General features: G+C 42.9%; 1 long non-coding RNA gene across 2 annotated transcripts; it reads left to right on the top strand.

The window, feature by feature from the left end:
* Positions 1–10,492: 10,492 nt before the first annotated feature.
* LOC111773815 (uncharacterized) lies at positions 10,493–17,188 on the top strand. Of its 2 annotated transcripts, none has more exons than XR_011440264.1 (3): positions 10,493–10,587; positions 12,519–12,623; positions 13,319–17,188. It is a non-coding gene; the product is annotated as an uncharacterized lncRNA (long non-coding RNA). The 2 variants fall into 2 exon arrangements; XR_002808437.2 differs by having other exon boundaries at positions 10,497–10,629.
* Positions 17,189–17,408: the final 220 nt, after the last annotated feature.

Raw genomic sequence — 17,408 nt, 5'->3', positions numbered from 1 at the left:
TTACTATCTTACGGTTTGGGAGGTCAGAAGTCCAAACTCAGACTCAGTGGCTAAAATCAGGGCCTCAGCAGGGCTGCCTCTCTTCTCGAGGCTCCAGGGGATAATCTGCGTCCTTGCCTTTTCCAGCTTCTGGAGGCCACCTGTATTCCTCAGCTGGTGGCCTCCTCTTCCTTCTCCAAAGCCAGCAGCATAGCATCTGCCAATCTCTCTCTCTCTGACTCTGATATGCCTGCCTCCCTTAAGAGTGTTAACTTAATCAAATCTGAAAAGTCTCTTTCGCCATATAAAGTAACATTCATGAATTCCAGGAATTAGGATATCAACATCTGTGAGGGGAACATCATTCAACCAACCACAGGGAGGTAGCCTGACGTGGGGCGTCAGAACTGCCACAAAATAAGGGGCATGTCCATGTGGAAGGATGGCCTGGAATGGGGTGTCAGAGTCCCAGCAAGATGAGGAGGACACCTATGTAGCAGGAAAGCCCAGCATGGGTGGTCAGAGTGAAATAAAAATGGTATCCACACAAGGAGAGGTATATTAGTGTAGATGGGAGACTGGTTTCTTACAGGGGGATTGAATAAATGGCAAATATATTAAAGATAGTGACAATCAAGTTCTCACTGTTGTAGAAGAGACTTAAAGTTTGGCAAGGGAGATAATCAGAATAAACTCTATGATATTGAATAGGAATTGGATGTGTCGGTATGAACCTATGCTCTTCAGTGTATATAGATAAGATCAGAAGCAAATATAGATATATGTATCTGTTTGCAGTATATTCCCTAACTTTGTCCACTGAGAGGGCCTGGGAGCAGTGATAGCCCAATTATAAGGACACCTAGTACCCAGTTCTTGACTTCTAAATACCAATTTCTGCTAAAAGGACCCAGGGCTCCTTGGAGAATTGGCTAATTCCAGGGCTGGGATAGAGAAAGAACAAGCTGTGCCTTAACTATGCTAGAAAGCAAGATGTGCTCAGAGAATGATGGAGACACGAAAAGGCACAGAAACCAGCCTGAAGGGGCTCTCACTAGCCAAATATGGGAAAATTTGAACAACAATATAAATAGTGATAGTAGTGTATTATAACTTATATTGAGTACAATAGGAAACCATGAGTACGTACTGACTTAAATTAATAAACTGAAAGTCTGATAAGGAATAGGATATCTACATAGATGGAAGATGTCTCCCTGCAAAACATTTATTAATTAAGAAATGAAAAAGAGTAACTTTACAGTGGAGAAGCCCAGCAGACACCATCTTAATCAAGGGGTAAAAGTGAACATCATTAGTAGTGGGATAAATGAAAATTGCGTGCTACCTAGTTGAGTTCAGTGAATGAACACAGCACACCTTCCGTGCTATCTCTGTGAAAGATGCATAAGCTATTCCAATCATGAGAAAATATCATACAGACACAAACTGACGAACGTTCTACAAAGTAACCTGTCTGCAGTCTTCACAGTATCACCGTCTTGTAAGTTAAGGAAAGATTGAGAACTGAGGAATAGTTCACACTGAAATGAACTGTAGAGACGTGGCAGCTAAATGCAATGCAGACTTCTGAACTGGACCATTTTTAGAACAACCGGTGAAACTTGAGTGGGGTCTGAGAATTAGATGGTAGTAATACATCAGAACAAACTTCCTGATTTTGATGGTTGTATCGTGGTTATGTAGGAGATTTCTTTGTTTGTAGGAAATTCACCCTGAAGTAGTCATCAGGTCAGCAACTTACTCTGAGATGGTTTAGGAAATATAAAGCTTTCCCAATTCTTCTGTAAGTTGGTAATTGTTTCAAAATAAAGTGAAAAGCTGCTGGGAGATTATTTCAGAGTCACAAGCTGAGGAGGTGTAAAATTCTTGAGTTACTCTATTCCAATCATAACAGATGATACATATATACATATGTATACATGTGTGTATATATACAGCCCCATATATATGCGTCTGTGTATATATATATCCTCATACATACATGTGACAGAATTTTCCAAAGATGACCATGTCTATCTATTTAACCCATATCCGCGCTATTCTTACAATGTGACTGACATTCCTCCCACTGAGAGGTGGGGTGTATGTCCCCCTCCCGAACACTGGGCAGGGGCTTGTGACTTCTCCCACCAGTGGAGTGTGATGGAAATGTCTATGCGACTGCTAAGTCTAGGATGCAGCTTCTGCCGGGCTTTTCTCTCTCTCTCTCTCTGTCTCTTTCTCTCTCTCGCTCTACATTTACCCTTGGAACCTACCATCATGTTGAGAAGTTCAGGCTGCATGGGGAAGCCGTGGGAGTATATTCTGGCTACCAGCCCCAGCAAGGCTTCCAGCTAACACCAGCATCAAGCACCAGATATGTATGTATGTGTATGATTCTAGCTCCAAGTATTTGAATTTTCTAACTGAGGCCTCAGACATCAAGTTGTTTGTGATTAAAAAACAAAAAAATGGGGGCCAGCCCCGTAGCTGAGTGGTTAAGTTCCCATGCTCCACTTTGGTGGCCTGGGGTTTTAGCAGTTCGGATGCTGGATGTGGACATGGCACCGCTCATCAAGCCATGCTGAGGTGGTGTCCCACACAGAACAATCAGGAGGAACTCTAGCTAAAATATACAACTACGTACTGGGGGCTTTGGGGAGAAGAAGAAGGAAAAAAAGAAAGATTGGTAACAGTTGTTAGCTCAGGCGCCAATCTTAAAAAAAAAAATTTTCTTGGATTCAAATTCATGGAATTAAATGTATAGCCCTCTTAAAAAAATCACACAAACGAAGAAAAACAAACAAACAACAACAACAACGACAAAATCGTGGCAGACTTCCAGCTTCAGCTCTGAGACACAAAGAGCTTGGAAGCTGTTACTCAATCCTTAAAACAAGAAAATGCTGGACAGTTGAAAATTGATGACTTTTCTTGGCGTCATCCAAGAACTGGTGTTGCAAGACAGATGGCCACCACGAAATCTGGAGGACGAGCAAATCCAGAGTCACAGACGCGATCTGCTTACAGGGAGCGGAAACCACTGGAACCATTATTGTAAAAACACGTCAGTAGTTATTTTGCAGAGTTTCTGGAGGCTGAGTGTGGACTAGAACAAGAGTGAGAGACTTCTGAGGGCTGACGTGTTAGGGCTTCCCCGCACTTTCATGGGATTTACTCACAGCAACTCACCAGATTCTCACGGCAGAGATCAGAGAAAGATTTCCCTGAGGCCTTGGCAGGGGGAGGGGAAGAATAATACTTGTGAAATACGTCCAGAAACAATGGTTTTCTCTCCAGGGGGAAAGATTCCACCAGAATCTTGTAAGAGAACCACAGAGGATGCTTCTTCAACTCCAGCCCCGTCTGGTCTTCTTTTCTCACCTAAAGCTACACAAGAAGAAACACTTGTGAAGATCACAGCCCTGAGATGTGGGCCATTAAAACACTGAGACTTAGTAGAAGATTATACAATGTCTCCCATTTCCCCATCCCTTACTGCATGCTACTAGACTCCAGTATAATAATAATGGATTACAGCAGAAGAAGCCGCATGCCACAGACTCACCCTGAGGAGTGGTACTTAGGGAAACACAAAAGTAAAGACAAGAGACAAAACCAAGGACACTGGAGAGTTTGGAGCCTCTGGCATGCTGAGAAGCAAGAAAGAACACAGGCTGAAGAGACAAAGCATCAGAACCACACTCAGGTAAGACATCGCCATTGGAATGATCAGGCAGAGGATTTAAAAGAACTACAATTAACACTTTAAGGGCTCTAGTGGACAAAGTAGATGACACCCAAAAACAGATGGGTAATGTCAGCAGAGAGGTGAAAATTCTAAGAAAGAATCAAAAGGAAATGTGATAAATCAAAAACACAGTAATGAAAGTGGAGAGTGCCTTTGACGGGTCTATCAGCAGCATCAACACAGCCAAAGAAAGAATTAGTGAGCTTGGAGATGAGTACATAGAAACTTCCCAAAGTAAAATGCAAAGAGAAAACAAGAGAGAGAGAGAAAAACTTGGACTGGAACAGCCAAGAACTGAGGGCCAACTTCAAAAGATGTAACAAAACTAAAGATCCTCAAGAGCCCCAAGAAGAACAAATTCCCATGAAACTATACCCAAGGGGCTGACGCCCAGGATGAGTGGTTGTTTGCACACTCCACTTTGGCAGCCCAGGGTTTCAATGGTTCAGATCGTGGGTGCAGACATGGCACCACTCGTCAAGCCATGCTGAGGCGGCATCTCACACAGCAGAGCCAGAAGGACTCGCATCTAGAATATACGACTATGCACTGAGGGGGCTTCAAGAAGAAGAAAAAAAAAGAAGATGGGCAACAGATGTTAGCTCAGGTGCCAATCTTTAGGCCAAAAAAAAATGATACCTAGGATTATTATATTCAAACTGCAGAAAAACAAAGACAAAGAGGAAGTCTTGAAAGATGCAAAGGAGAAAACACCTCACCTATGGAAGAACAAAGACACAAATTACAACAGATTTCTTGTCAGAAACTGTGTGTATTGGTTTCCTATTGCTGCTGTAACAAATAATCACAAATTTGCTGACTTAACACAAATTTATTATTTTACAGTTCTGGAGGCCAGAAGTCCAAAATTAGTCTCCATGGGCTAAAATCAAGGTGTTGGCAGGACGGTGTTCATTCTGGAGCTTCTAGGAGAGGATGTATTTCCTTGCCTTTTTTAACCTTCTAGAGGCTGCCTGCATTCCTTGGCTCATGGCCCCCTTCCTTTATCTTCAAAGCTGGAAACATTGGGCTGAGTCCTTCTCGCACTGCCATCTCTCTCTCTTCTGCCTCCCTTTTCTGCTCACGAGAACCCTGCGATTACATTGGGTCACCCAGATAATCCAGGATGACTTCCCCATATCAAGGTCAGCTGAATACCAACCTTAGTTCCATCTGCAAACTTAATTCTGATTTCCTATTTAATCTAACAAATTCACAGAAGAAAACAAAAGGTATGCAGATTGGAAAGGAATAAAACTTCACAGATGACATGACTGTCTACACAGAAAGTCCCAAGGAATTGACAAAAGACTCTTAGAACTAATAAGTTAGTATAGTAAAGTTGCAGATTATGAGGTTAATGTGTAAAAGTCAGTTACTTTTCTATATACCAACAGTGGGCAATTCAAATTGGAAGTTAAAAAAATACCACTGAGGGGCTGGCCCACAGCAGTTAAGTGCACAGATTATGCTTCTATGGCCTGGGGTTCGCCAGTTCAGATCCCGGGTGTGGACATGGCACCACTTGGTAAGCCATGCTAGGGTAGGTGTCCCACGTATAAATTAGAGGAAGATGGGCACAGATGTTAGCTCAGGGCCAGTCTTCCTCAGCAAAAAGAGGAGGATTGGCAGCAGATATTAGCTCAGGGCTAATCTTCCTCAAAAAAAAAAAAAAGGAAAAGAAAAAAATACCATTCACAATAGCACCCCCAAAATTACATAAGTATAAATCTAACAAACTATGTATACGACCTATATGTGGGAAACTACAAAGTTCTGATAAAAATATCAAAGACAATCTAAATAAATGGAGAGATATTCCATGTTCACAGATTGAAAGGCTCAGTATTGTTAAGATGTCAGTTCCCCCTAACTTGATTTACCTGATAGTGCTGTCTAGTGGATCCTGACTCCTGGAGACCCACTGGACAGCAGAGCAGACCCCTGCTCCATCTTTTTACGCCATCCTCTTACCTTCTGGTGCTATATCAGACAATGCTGCACTGCTATTTGTAGGGCTTTCATGGCCAGTTTTTTTGGAGGTGGGTGGCCAGGTCCTTCTTCCTAGTCTGTCTTAGTCTGGAAGCTCTGCTGAAACCTTTGCACCATGGGTGATTCTGCTGGCATTTGAAATACTATGGTGCCATAGCTTTCGGCATCACTGTAACATGCAGCTGCCACAGTATGACAGCTGACAGATGGGTGGTGTGGTTCCCTGACTGGGAAATGCACCTGGGCCGCGGTGGTGAGAGCACCAAACCTTAACCACTAGACCATCAGGGCTGTCTAACCTGATCTATAGATTCAACACAATCCCAATCAAAATCTCAGCAAGTATTTTGTAGATATCAACAAACTAATTCTAAAGTTTGCATGGGCAGGAAAAAGACCTAAAAGGGTTAACACAATACAGAAGAAGAACAAAGTTGGAAGACTCATATTACCTGATTTCAAGACTTACTATAAACTGCAGTAATCAATATAGCATGCTATTGGTAAAACAATAGACACATAGATCAATGGAGCAGAATAGAGAGCCCGGGAATATGCCCACAGAAACATAGTTAACTGATCTTTGACAAAGGAGTAGAGGCAATTCAATGGAGAAAGGATGGTCTTTTCAACAAAGAGTGCTGGAACAATTAGATGTCCTCATATAAAAAAAATTATCCTAGACAGAAAACATAGCACTGGTATCCATAAAAATGAAAAACTAAAGAAAGTTTAGGTCCAATATCAAAGACTTGTTGTTTTTTGTATTCCTTATATTTCAGTTGTCTGTTAATTAAATGAGACTCCCTCTTGGACTCTGGAAGACTGACACTTGTGCATCCTTTGGTGCTCCGTTGGAGGGAGACTGACGCTTGCCTGATGCTAATGAGATGGATCATCTGGACAGATGTTGACTTGGCAGCCAGTTCTGGGGGGCTGATACTATAATTCCCATTCTTGTTTAAAATGACAACATGTACTGCGGTATATCAAAATTAGCGCAAGGAAGAAAATGGATTATAAACTGTTGTTTATGAGAAGGGGGAAATAAACACTTAAGTTGAAATAACGTGGAATCATGACTTTAAAAAAAGATAGATACTTTTTCTATTCTCAGTACAAGGGTCACTTCTGTAAGGTCACTCTGATCTAGCCTAAGTAGTCATGTAAAACCATTCATTATTCATCTCTAGTATCTAGATTTTGATCTTCTTCTCTGAGAAAACCAAGGTCTCCTTGACGTGACATTGATACCATATTTGGGATGGAAAAATTCAAGTTCAGCTCAGGATATTTTGTAGGCTGTTGTCTGTTGCTTAATATTTTGTTGTATCATCATCATTCTCGTAAGAGCTGTGCAAGTAGACTCTGTGCTGTCTCATTCACTGAGTGCGTGGTGTATGCCAGGCTCTGCACTACATCCTATATTATTATTGTCAACTCTTAACTCCCCTAAAAAAAGGGCCAGTTGATTAACCAAAGCTAAGTTTATTAAACCTACTGCAGTAAGGGAGAGAAAACTTGACAAAGTCTTACTAATGTCTCAGAAAGGGGAGGTCAATGGCATATATTAATAGGGCTTGGGTGGGTTGGGCGCAAGTGGTTTGAGGGGTGTCTTTCAACGAAGGAGGACTAAGCTTGGCGAATTTTGAGTTTTAGTAGGTTCTGTCTAGTGGAAGCAGTGAGGCAAGGTTCTTGAAGGAAGTCTTGATATATAAGTTGTTATTTAATAATCTATTTATTCAGGTGAGCAACATATTGTCCTGAGAAGGAGACTGCTTGTCCAACTAAGCAAACTAATTTTTAGATAAATTGATTTTCAACAACTTCCTGAAGCACTGGGGGTGAGCACAATGAAGTATATTCAGGAATTGATAAACAATAATGTACACCTGAAGTTACACAATGTTGTAAACCATTGTAATCCCAATAAAATTAATTAGAAAAAAGATAATTTCCTGAAGCAAACAGTGAAGTTATTTACCGGTTTATAGTATTATTTTCCTGGGAAAGAATTTCCTGGAACAAACAGTAAAGTCACCTTGACTCAGGTGGCCTCCGGTCTCAGTTCTGCTAGTTAAGCTATGTGGGTAGAGATAGTTCCAGTTCTCAGTGAGACCTGGATATCAGCCTGCCTATGACCTCTGACTCCCGTGTTGATGTGTGGGGTTTATTTTTGACGTGTTCCAATCCAGACATAGAGTTAGCTCCTCCAAATAACACATTCCAACAAATGAGAATTAATGCTCATTTGGTTTTATTATCTTCATTTATTTTTCATGATAGCTTTTTGTGTGAGACATCGTTAAACAGCTACACTGAATGGATAGCGATTTGAAAGAATTGGAGATGGCTGAGGCAATCTCGGCATGTCTGGAATGGAATTGGCATCTGAGTGCTTGTAGGGGAGGACAAATATCTTTTTTCTCTACGCTTCTGAGGTCTTGACTGGGACCCTTGTGACAAAAGACAGTCTAGCAAGAGAAAAGCATACAAATGTATTTAAATTTTATGTGACACAGGGATCCCCCATGAGGAGACGAAGACTCGAAGAAGTGGTTAAACCTGAGCGCTTTTATGCTAGATTTGGTGAAGAGTGGAAAGTCATGGAAAGCTATGACAGGACGAAGGTGAGCTAAGTGTAGTAAACTGGGGGAAACGTGGCAAAACCTGCTGTTCAGCTTCACCCCCGAGGCCCTTGTCTCAGGAACAAGGACACTCCTTTCCTCTGGAGACGAGGTTTTATGGCTCCTGCAGGAGAAGGCGGGAAGCTCCTTCCCGCACATGCCTTTTCTCAAATTCCTTCAGCTTGAAATATTCAGTATATCCAGGTGCCACAGTGTGAGGTGGCATGTCCTGAACCCCATTGTGCTCACAGGAGAATACACAAAGGCTTCTTCTCCTGCTCTCTTTACCTAGAATGAGAATCTGGTAGCCCCATGACGGCGCTTCTTTCGGTCAGATGGTGATGAAGGATCGAAGGTGAAAGTGCCATCACCATCCGAGCTGCAGATATAAAGCCACATCAGAGAACCATTGACATCCTGGGTATGGCCACCCCCAAGGATGTGTAAAGGGGTGGTGTAAAAAAATACTAATGAGCAATGCGTGAACATGTGCTTGTTCAGTTTCAGATTCAGTTAGACCTAGATTTTTTTAGCTGCAAAACTTTGAGAATGTTATTTACTGTCTTCAAACCTCTTTTCTTTCATCTGTAAAATAGGGACCATCAGGTTGCTGTGAGGATTAAATTTCAAAAATGCATGTAAAATGCTTGGAAGAGAGAAAACACTCTGTAAATAGTAACTATTATTATTATTATTATTGCTGTTTTTCTTCCATAAATCAAAGAATCTTGTCATTAGTTTTCCCACTATGACAAGTTCTCTTTAGTTTTTCTTGACCTGAAGAATCTTCTACTTCTAGAAGAATAGAGAGAGGAAGCAAATAGCAAAGGAAGTCAGTCAGTCAGAAGCCATTGATTTTGTTTTGTTTTAGTTGTGGTTTCATTGGCATCATGTACCATTACTTAGGCGAACATGTAAGTTTTGTGAGGTCTCATGTCTTGGCAGCACCAGAGAGAAGTGAACTGTGAGACTGGGGTGTATACAGCTTATAAAACTGACCTAGCTTCAGGGGTTTGGGCCAGGAAGGTGCAGAGCATTCTGGAAGTCAATTCTGCTCTGATATGGCCGCTTTGAGAGGGAGGGTAGAGGCATCTAGACTGAAATCCAAAGCTTGGGGACAGATGTGGCGAGTGTGATTTTCAGAGATCCGTCCATGAAAGGCCAGACCCCAGTGGTGAGCTAGGTCTCTGTAGAAGCATCTAGTCCTGAGCAGGGAGCTGGCACGAGAGTGAGGGGGATCAGGGTACTGATCAGGCAATCCGGCCAAGTGCCCTGCAACAACTCGGGAAGATGAAGGGGCGGGTAGTCTTGTGGCTTGAGAGGTCAAAAGGGTGTCAGAACTCCTTTTTGCACCAGATCCCCACTAACCTTCTGTGGATGTAAAAATGATGTGACTATTATGTCCTGGCCATGTCAGCACTGGCTCAAGCCCTGGGGGACAACAGGCTGCGACTGAAACCACGGAGAGCTGGGAAAGGCCGAGAGAGAGAGCCAACAGCGCAGACTGGATGGGAAAAGAAGCATGAATTGTGAAGAGCCTTGTAAGAAGTCCAAATGAATCAATAGCCATGTTGGGATAAAAAGTCTATTTGACTGAGGTTATGATTCTTCTTGGAGCTCTCATTTTTCAGAAATTCCAAGTATTTTTGAAGACCTGGCACTGTCACTCACCAGCTGTGTGACCTTGACTAACTCAAAAGGTGTTGGGAGGATCAAATAACAATGTTGGTGACTGTGCATTGCAAAATTCTATGTAAATGTGAGATAGTTTGATGCTAATGCCGTTCTTGGAAGGAGCCTTATAATGTTCTGGTTGCCAAGATTCATGAACTGTATAAGACGAAGAAATATAGCAGATTTTTTGATTCCTTGAGTTTCTTTGGGGCTTAAAAGATCAAAGTCTAATTTCTTGAATTTCTTTAAAACATGTCAGCTCTTACTTGCCAAATTTGCCTTAGGAAGTATTTTGTGGTTTGTGTTAAGAATGTGTAGTGGAATTGTTTTGAATTTTTAACTCGTGTTTTCTCAGTATCGGTTTGAACTTGGACCTTCCCTCCCATTGAAACAGACCGTTCTGTGCTTGCTGTCATGGAGAAGTGATGTAACAATGGAAAATGGAGAAAAACCAGTCTCCACCTGAGTTTCAAAAGACTAGAATGTTAAAAAGTAAAAAAGATTTATGATGTAGACAAACAACTTGAGAGAGAAAGCGTTGGGGTGATGGAGGAGAAGCTGGTGAGCTCTGGGATCACAGCTCTGAGAGGATCACGGCTGCAGGTCATCCAGCCTCTGCTTGAGCAGAGTGGCCATCCATCAACTAGACTCACACAAATAGCGTTTCTCTGAGGGATATTTTCCTGAGGGATTCTGGGAAAACAGCTCTATTTCAGGCTAGAAAAATCTATTCATGTCTCACCAAACACTAGGGTGTGATTTTGTTTTATGTTTATGTTTACATTTTAACCAATATGGTTGACATTCTTCTTCTTTATTGTCACAGCAGCAGTTTCCGAATAGTGTGATGAACAAGTACGCAAGAATAGGAATAGTGCACTTGCCCTTTAATCAGAAGAGAAATGATATCAATGGTTAATGAAAAATGAAAACTGAAATTTCTGTTCACGTAATTTACACACACCGCCTTGGGTGCATCAAGGCGTTTATTAGTATAGATAGAAAAAAAAGGATAGCAAGCAACAGCTAAATTATGCATAGAAATATGATCATTCTTATGCCTGATAGAAGCTTTTGTGAGCTGGAGTGTGGTTTTGGTAGAATCCAACAGCAATGTTTATGAGTTTGTCTCTTGTCATCCATCCTGCTTGGGGTCACCCACCAGCAGATGCTTAGACTTTTTTGCACATCATTAACCTTTAAGAAGGTGATCTTTCCGCTCTCTAGGAAGCACCAGTTATTAGCATATTCACTGGGGCCTAGGCCACCTCAGCATCCAAACGTTTACTTCTGAGCCTTTACCTGTATGCTAATCCTCTTTGCTGCTCAAGTTTTCCGAGGATTTTGCCTAGACTGCTGAGAATCTTTCTAAAAGTGAAGGCATCTGTTGGTGGGCTAGCGGGACCCAGTGCATAAATGATCTATAATGTAGGCCTTCGGGTACAGGGGAAATGAGCCAATATTGTGTATCACGTAAAACTTCAAAAAAATGCTGAACAAATACAAGGGAGCAGGTAGTGTTACCCGGTTGTGTGGGTGGTCCTGCTTTATCTCAGACTGGTCGAGCAAGAGTTGTCTTAGCTTTGAAGAGCAGATGACATAAAATAAACAAACAAGTCTCAGTAGGATAGACTTCAAACGTGGGGAAGTGAAGTAAGCTGATTCAAGGGAAAAGCAAGCTCAACCATCTGAGGCAAGGGTGCCCCATCAAGCTCATGCCTCATGGGAGAGGTGAGAAGAGGACCAGTCAGTTCAATGGGAGTCTTTACCAGTTGCTGATCTAGCAATTGCCCGGTTTAGTTTAGTTACAATGCTTGGTCATTAAGATACATGTTGGGGAGTAGATTCCATTCTTTTTCTCTTTTTCACGCTTACGTAGCTTTATAGCACTTACACTTGACCATAGGTATAGAATCTGTTAATTAACCACCTTGACACAGTGCTCCTTCCCAAAACTCAGGAAATGAGAAAACTTTTCCATTGTAAGCATTCAAAGACCACAATGATGTGCATTATTTGCTGGTTAAACCAAATAGAACTCAGTATGTGTCCTAACATATATGCTCCCATGAAAACAATTTACCTTCAGGTCAATTACTTATTCAATGCTTAAATCCTACCACTCACAAAGAAAAAAAGCCTACTAAGGCATAGCCTATATATTTCACATACACATGCAGTAAAGAAAATAGTGATGTTTTAAGTGGTAGAGGAAAAATGAACCTTTTGTATCTCATAAGATTGCACTTTGTGATTTAAAAAGAAGTGGGAAGTGGAAAGAACGTTCCTGGAGCCTCACAAAGGTGTACTCAGTGCATCTCAATAGGATAACGGCTCAAAATTACCTTCACACAATTGTGAGCTTTACATGAACTTTCAAAGAATTTTCTCAGATTTTATCTTTTCTTTGCATTTGAAAATAACGTGAGTAATTAATCTTTGAGACTTTCTAGGAGCTTTCTGGTATCCGAAATGATTTCTCACTTTCTTAGGTGGTGAATCATCTAAATGTTGCAGTAAAAGTCTCTAGAGAGGCCTTTACGTGCCCCATGGGGATGTGAACAAGCCAGAGGAATTGAAAGAGGAACACTGTCCAGGTGTGTTGAAACAGAAGGATCAATTCTAGGAATAAAGAGTTTCAAGCAATTACAAAGGATAAGCTTCTCCACTAACCTTCAGGATAGTTTGTCCCATGGGGATAAAAGCGGTACCCATAGGATCATTGCATAAGTTAAGGGAGACAACATACGTAAGTTACATGCGACATGGGGCAATTCATTGCAGACGACTGCCTCGTGCAGTGCAGGACTTCTAATGCCCTGGGCTCTCACCCGTGAAATTCCAGTAGAATCTTTGGAATCACTGTGACAGTCAAAGCTGCCCAAGCACATTTCCAAAATTATTTTTGGGGGGAGGGAAGCGTAGCCCTCATTTAGTCCTAGGATCATTGAACTAATTTAATTTCCAAGAGCCTCCTAGATCTGTGCATGTGTAACTCCATAACTTTGCAGCCTTTCCTTTTTCTTGTTTCTAATTAATGGCACATGATTAATCTCCCAATGGGTTTGGCAAGACCATTTCTAACAGTCTGAGTTCACTTTTTCATTCACTGACAGTGCTATGCACTGAGTGATAGACATCGAGGGCACAAGGCACTGAAAACATCAGGGGAACTGGAATCATGAACCTGGGGAACTGATCTTCGGTGAGTTGAGGGACACTAGAAACCGCAGGTAACTGAGTAACATTTTGAGTAACAAAAATCTTAGCTATTTTTGTTTTTATCATTTAGTTGAAGAACCATGACCAGAGTAGAAAACGCTGCATAATTGGAAAATGACATGCTGGAAACTCTGGCTCAGGACTCAGGAAATCCCCACCGTCAGTTTCCTTGGGCTAATGCACTGGGGTTGAATTGGACACAAGCAAAGGCCATATCAGTCTGCAAGTGTGTCCCTGTCCCTATGACAACAGGACAAGATGACACCGGTCAATTTATGGAATGACATCAGTGAAGGCAGTTTGTCATGATGTAGTTAAAAGCCATGATTATTTCCCTGAGCAATTTTTCTACTTTTATTCCTGACTCAAAGCTACCACAGACGAATCAGAAAAGCAAAAAACCCATGCTCGGATAAGCAGCAAGAAAGAGGAACACGTTGTGAATTCATGTTCCTCATTGTGAACAACCACAACCCTCAAGATGTCCATACCTCTTTCAAACAGTGGTTTTGACACCTGGGACTCTGCATTTTTCCAAGGACACCAAGTTATGAGATTTTAATCTATGTGCATATCAGAGAGAAATGATCTATCTTGTTTAATTCTGGTGTGATTTCTGTTTAAATGTCGATTTTCAGCTGTGGAGGGCGAGTCTGTGGTCGCTGCTCCCACAGCACTGCTGCTCCATCCTCACGTCCCAAGGGCTCAGGCTGAGGGACAAAGGTGGCCAGGCGAGGTCTGAAGCCCAGACAAGTCCTTGTTGACCAGTAACTACCATTTCCACAATGGGACAGTGGCCCAGAGTGCCTCTTGAAGTGGGAAGAGGAGAAAAGAGCGATTTGGAGGAGAGTCCAGGTGAAGGCAGGGAGAGGATAAATTCAAAGGTCTCCATTTCTGAAGTCAGAGGAGACTGGGTGGGGTAACAAGGTTCTATTCTTATGAGATTTTTTTTCCTGCTAAGTATCTTAAAGGTCACATAGTTATTAGTATAAGAATGTTTTTAACCACACAAGTTTCAGTAAAATCAAAATCAAATGGTTCTAAGGAAACCATTTTTTTAAAAAAAAATTTGATCACCAGGTTAGCAAATAAGGAAAATTGCAGCCTATGGGGCTGAAGTACTTGAAGTTCTGAATGGCACAACAGAGCCCGGGAAACCACAGACTGGGGGCTCTGCCCTAAAATGTGGAAACATGTTTATTTTCATCTTTTTCCTATCTCAAAGGCTAGACCAGAAAGCTGGTGTTAAAAACCAATTCGCATACTGCTCACCAAAACAGTAACACCCCGAAGACAAACATGAAGGGACGGGCTCCCGGAGGGGCAGAGGCCTCAGGTGTGGCTGGAGGAGCAGCAGGTTCTTCCTCGTTCTGCTGACGTGGAGGGCTCGCTGTTGCTTTCTGCTCCTCCTTAGAGACTGTCAGTGGGAAAGACGTAGTCTTTGAAGAGGTGACAGGAAATGGCTTTTCATAAGTGAAACAAGAAGCCATATCTAGATGTATCAGATGGAGTGGTAGGGGAGGCAGGAAAGCAAGCTGGTGGAAGATTCAAGAGTAGATGGAGGAGGCGTCGCTGCTTCACTGGATGGCAGGAAGGTGGGGGCAGGACGGTGTGCTGGGATGAAATAGATGGCTCCCGGCTCTGGGGAAGACTCTGCAACTCAAGGGGAGCAAGTGGGGCTTTGTGCAAAGAGTCTGCAAAATGGAGATTCTGAGAGTGTGTGCCATCCCTCGCTTCCTCGTTGGTTTGGAAGAGTGAAGAAGATAACGCAAGTCATTGAAAATCTTTAGCACGCTGCCTGGCGCAAAATAAGCACTCAAAAGTGAAAGTCACGGTTTCATCATGATCATTTTTCATCTTAGTGGAGTGTTTTGTTCCCAGCGCACTGGTGGGCACAAAGTAGCTTCTTAATGAATGCCTGCTGATTCGATGCTGAATTGGAGTTGTCACAGAGGTGGTAACGGTAGCAGACACTTATTTTGTGCTTCCTCTGTGTGTATATACTGCCTATGTGCCAGAAATGTTGCTAAGCTCTTCACATGTAGCTTGATGAGAGGGATGTTATTACTGTTCCTCTTGCACAGATGAGGAAACTGAGGCCCAAGATCACTCAGCTAGGAAGTGACAGAGCCTGGGCTCAAACCCAGGGGGGCTGCTCCAGAAATCACGCTCCCCACCGGAACGTGTTGCAGAAGAGAAAGAGAAGCTGGTCAGAAACTAGAGGATTCTGGCACCTGCTGAAGGGCTGTGTCTGGGCAGCAAATCCTGGAAATATACTCGAGGAAGACGGGATGGGTCTCCCTTGCACAGCAGAGAAGCCCTTATCCCAAACAGGCGCTGTGAGCAGAGAGGTCCGTAGGGCCAGTAGCCATTTGTTCTGCAGATGTGTGCGCTCCACAGGTGCCCCCCCCCCCCCCACGCGAACTACCTTCCCTGCATCCCTGGGGCCTGCAGCTCCCTGGCACGGCCTCTGAAGTGGTGAGAGGAGCAGCTTGACCAGATGCTGCAGTAGCCACAGCAGAGAAGACCAATCGATGCAATCCATAGAGAAGAAATGATGCCGGGGATCTCCAGCAGGGCTTCACAGGCCTGGCCTCAGAGAGCCTCCGCGGAAAGGTAAAGGCAGGTGAGAAAGAAAGAGCCTTGGTACATTTGCAAAGTAGGAAACACGCAGCCTGTGCCCGCTTACTTCTTCTTTGTCAGTCTCTTTCCCCACACCCGGCCTGTTCTGGACCTCGATCCCGTTGTCTACGTGAGACCCCTTAGAGTGAGGGTTCACTGAGGCCTCTCCATCCATAGGCCTCGTGTAGAGTGCACCCTCCAGCTCACCCATCACACTCGTCACTGATCTGCACCTCTCTCACCCGGCTGACCCAGTTGGAAGAAATCTGACAGGCAACTGGCTGCAGGCCTTTGAGTGACTTATCTTTGGGATGTTGATGTTTTCAAAGAATATTTCTGAGTGTCAAAGAGGTTCTAAAATCATTAAATTTTCAGGGAGGAGCTTCGGGCCCTGCAGCAGGGGCATGGGGATTTGTGTACACCCCACAAACTGCGGGGCACCACTGACCAATGAGTCTGCCCATGTGCAAAGCTGAGAGGCCGCTGTGGGAAGCATTTCAGATGAGACGCGTGGTCTGTAACGCATTTTATTTTATGCTATCTTGTGCTGGTCTCTGTTTTATCTCTCAAATGGATTATCAGTTTTGGGGGGATAGGAACAATTTCCCCCGCGTTTCTTGTAGCACATATGCATAGGGAAGATACTCAACAGACAAACGTCCCTTTGTGTATTCAAGTGGGAGAATGGTGAACACTGTTGCAGGATTCATTTTAGGAAAAAACATCTTAAGTGGGCTATAGCCCAGGGCACTCCCACCGCAAAGATGTAACCCTCTGGGAACTCCCACAATGCAGTTCAACCCGGTCCAATTACTGCCACCATCACCCCACAACTAGATTTAGGCCTCGAAGAAAATGAATTAGGTTCTCATCTATTCAACAAAAGTTTATGGAGCACATACACGATCAAGCACTGTTTCACGCACTGGAGACATGGATACATGGAAGTGATGGCTGCCCTGAAGGAACTCCCAGCCTAATGGAAAGACAGACACGCAAATATATAACATGAGCCTCCTACAAGTTCACGGATAGTTCAAGGGTCACAGAATCAGTTGTCCTGGAGAGCTGCATTTTAATAGCAGCCTCCTTAATTCATGATCGCTGTCATCAGTCGTCTCAGTCAACTCCTTTCCTCCCAAGGAAGCTTTTCCCTCCCTGTCACTGTAAGAGGGGACGGTGCTGATAAGACACAGTATGACTGTCATTTTCCGGTAAAAGATAACAAAGTTCTGCCAGAATGACAGAGATGCCATAGAGTCGTATGATAAAAATAGTTATCCAAGTTTTCTTTTGGGAAATAAAGGACCTCAACATTTCTTCCGTTATCAGTTCTTCCTTGTAAAACAGTCATAAATCACTAACCTCATCTTCCCAATATAGTTCTTGAAAAAAATGGTTTGATCTTAATCAGAGTATTATCTTTTATCAGCACGTACCTCAGGACCACTTCAAAGAACTTTACTCTTTTTTTTTTTTTTTAAAGATTTTAGTTTTCCTTTTTCTCCCCAAAGCCCCCTGGTACATAGTTGTATATT

The sequence above is a fragment of the Equus caballus genome, chromosome 6 (assembly GCF_041296265.1).
Source record: "Equus caballus isolate H_3958 breed thoroughbred chromosome 6, TB-T2T, whole genome shotgun sequence".
In the NCBI taxonomy this organism is placed as follows: domain Eukaryota; kingdom Metazoa; phylum Chordata; class Mammalia; order Perissodactyla; family Equidae; genus Equus; species Equus caballus.
Note: the sequence above shows the minus strand (reverse complement) of the source record. Positions and strands in the feature narration are given on the sequence as shown.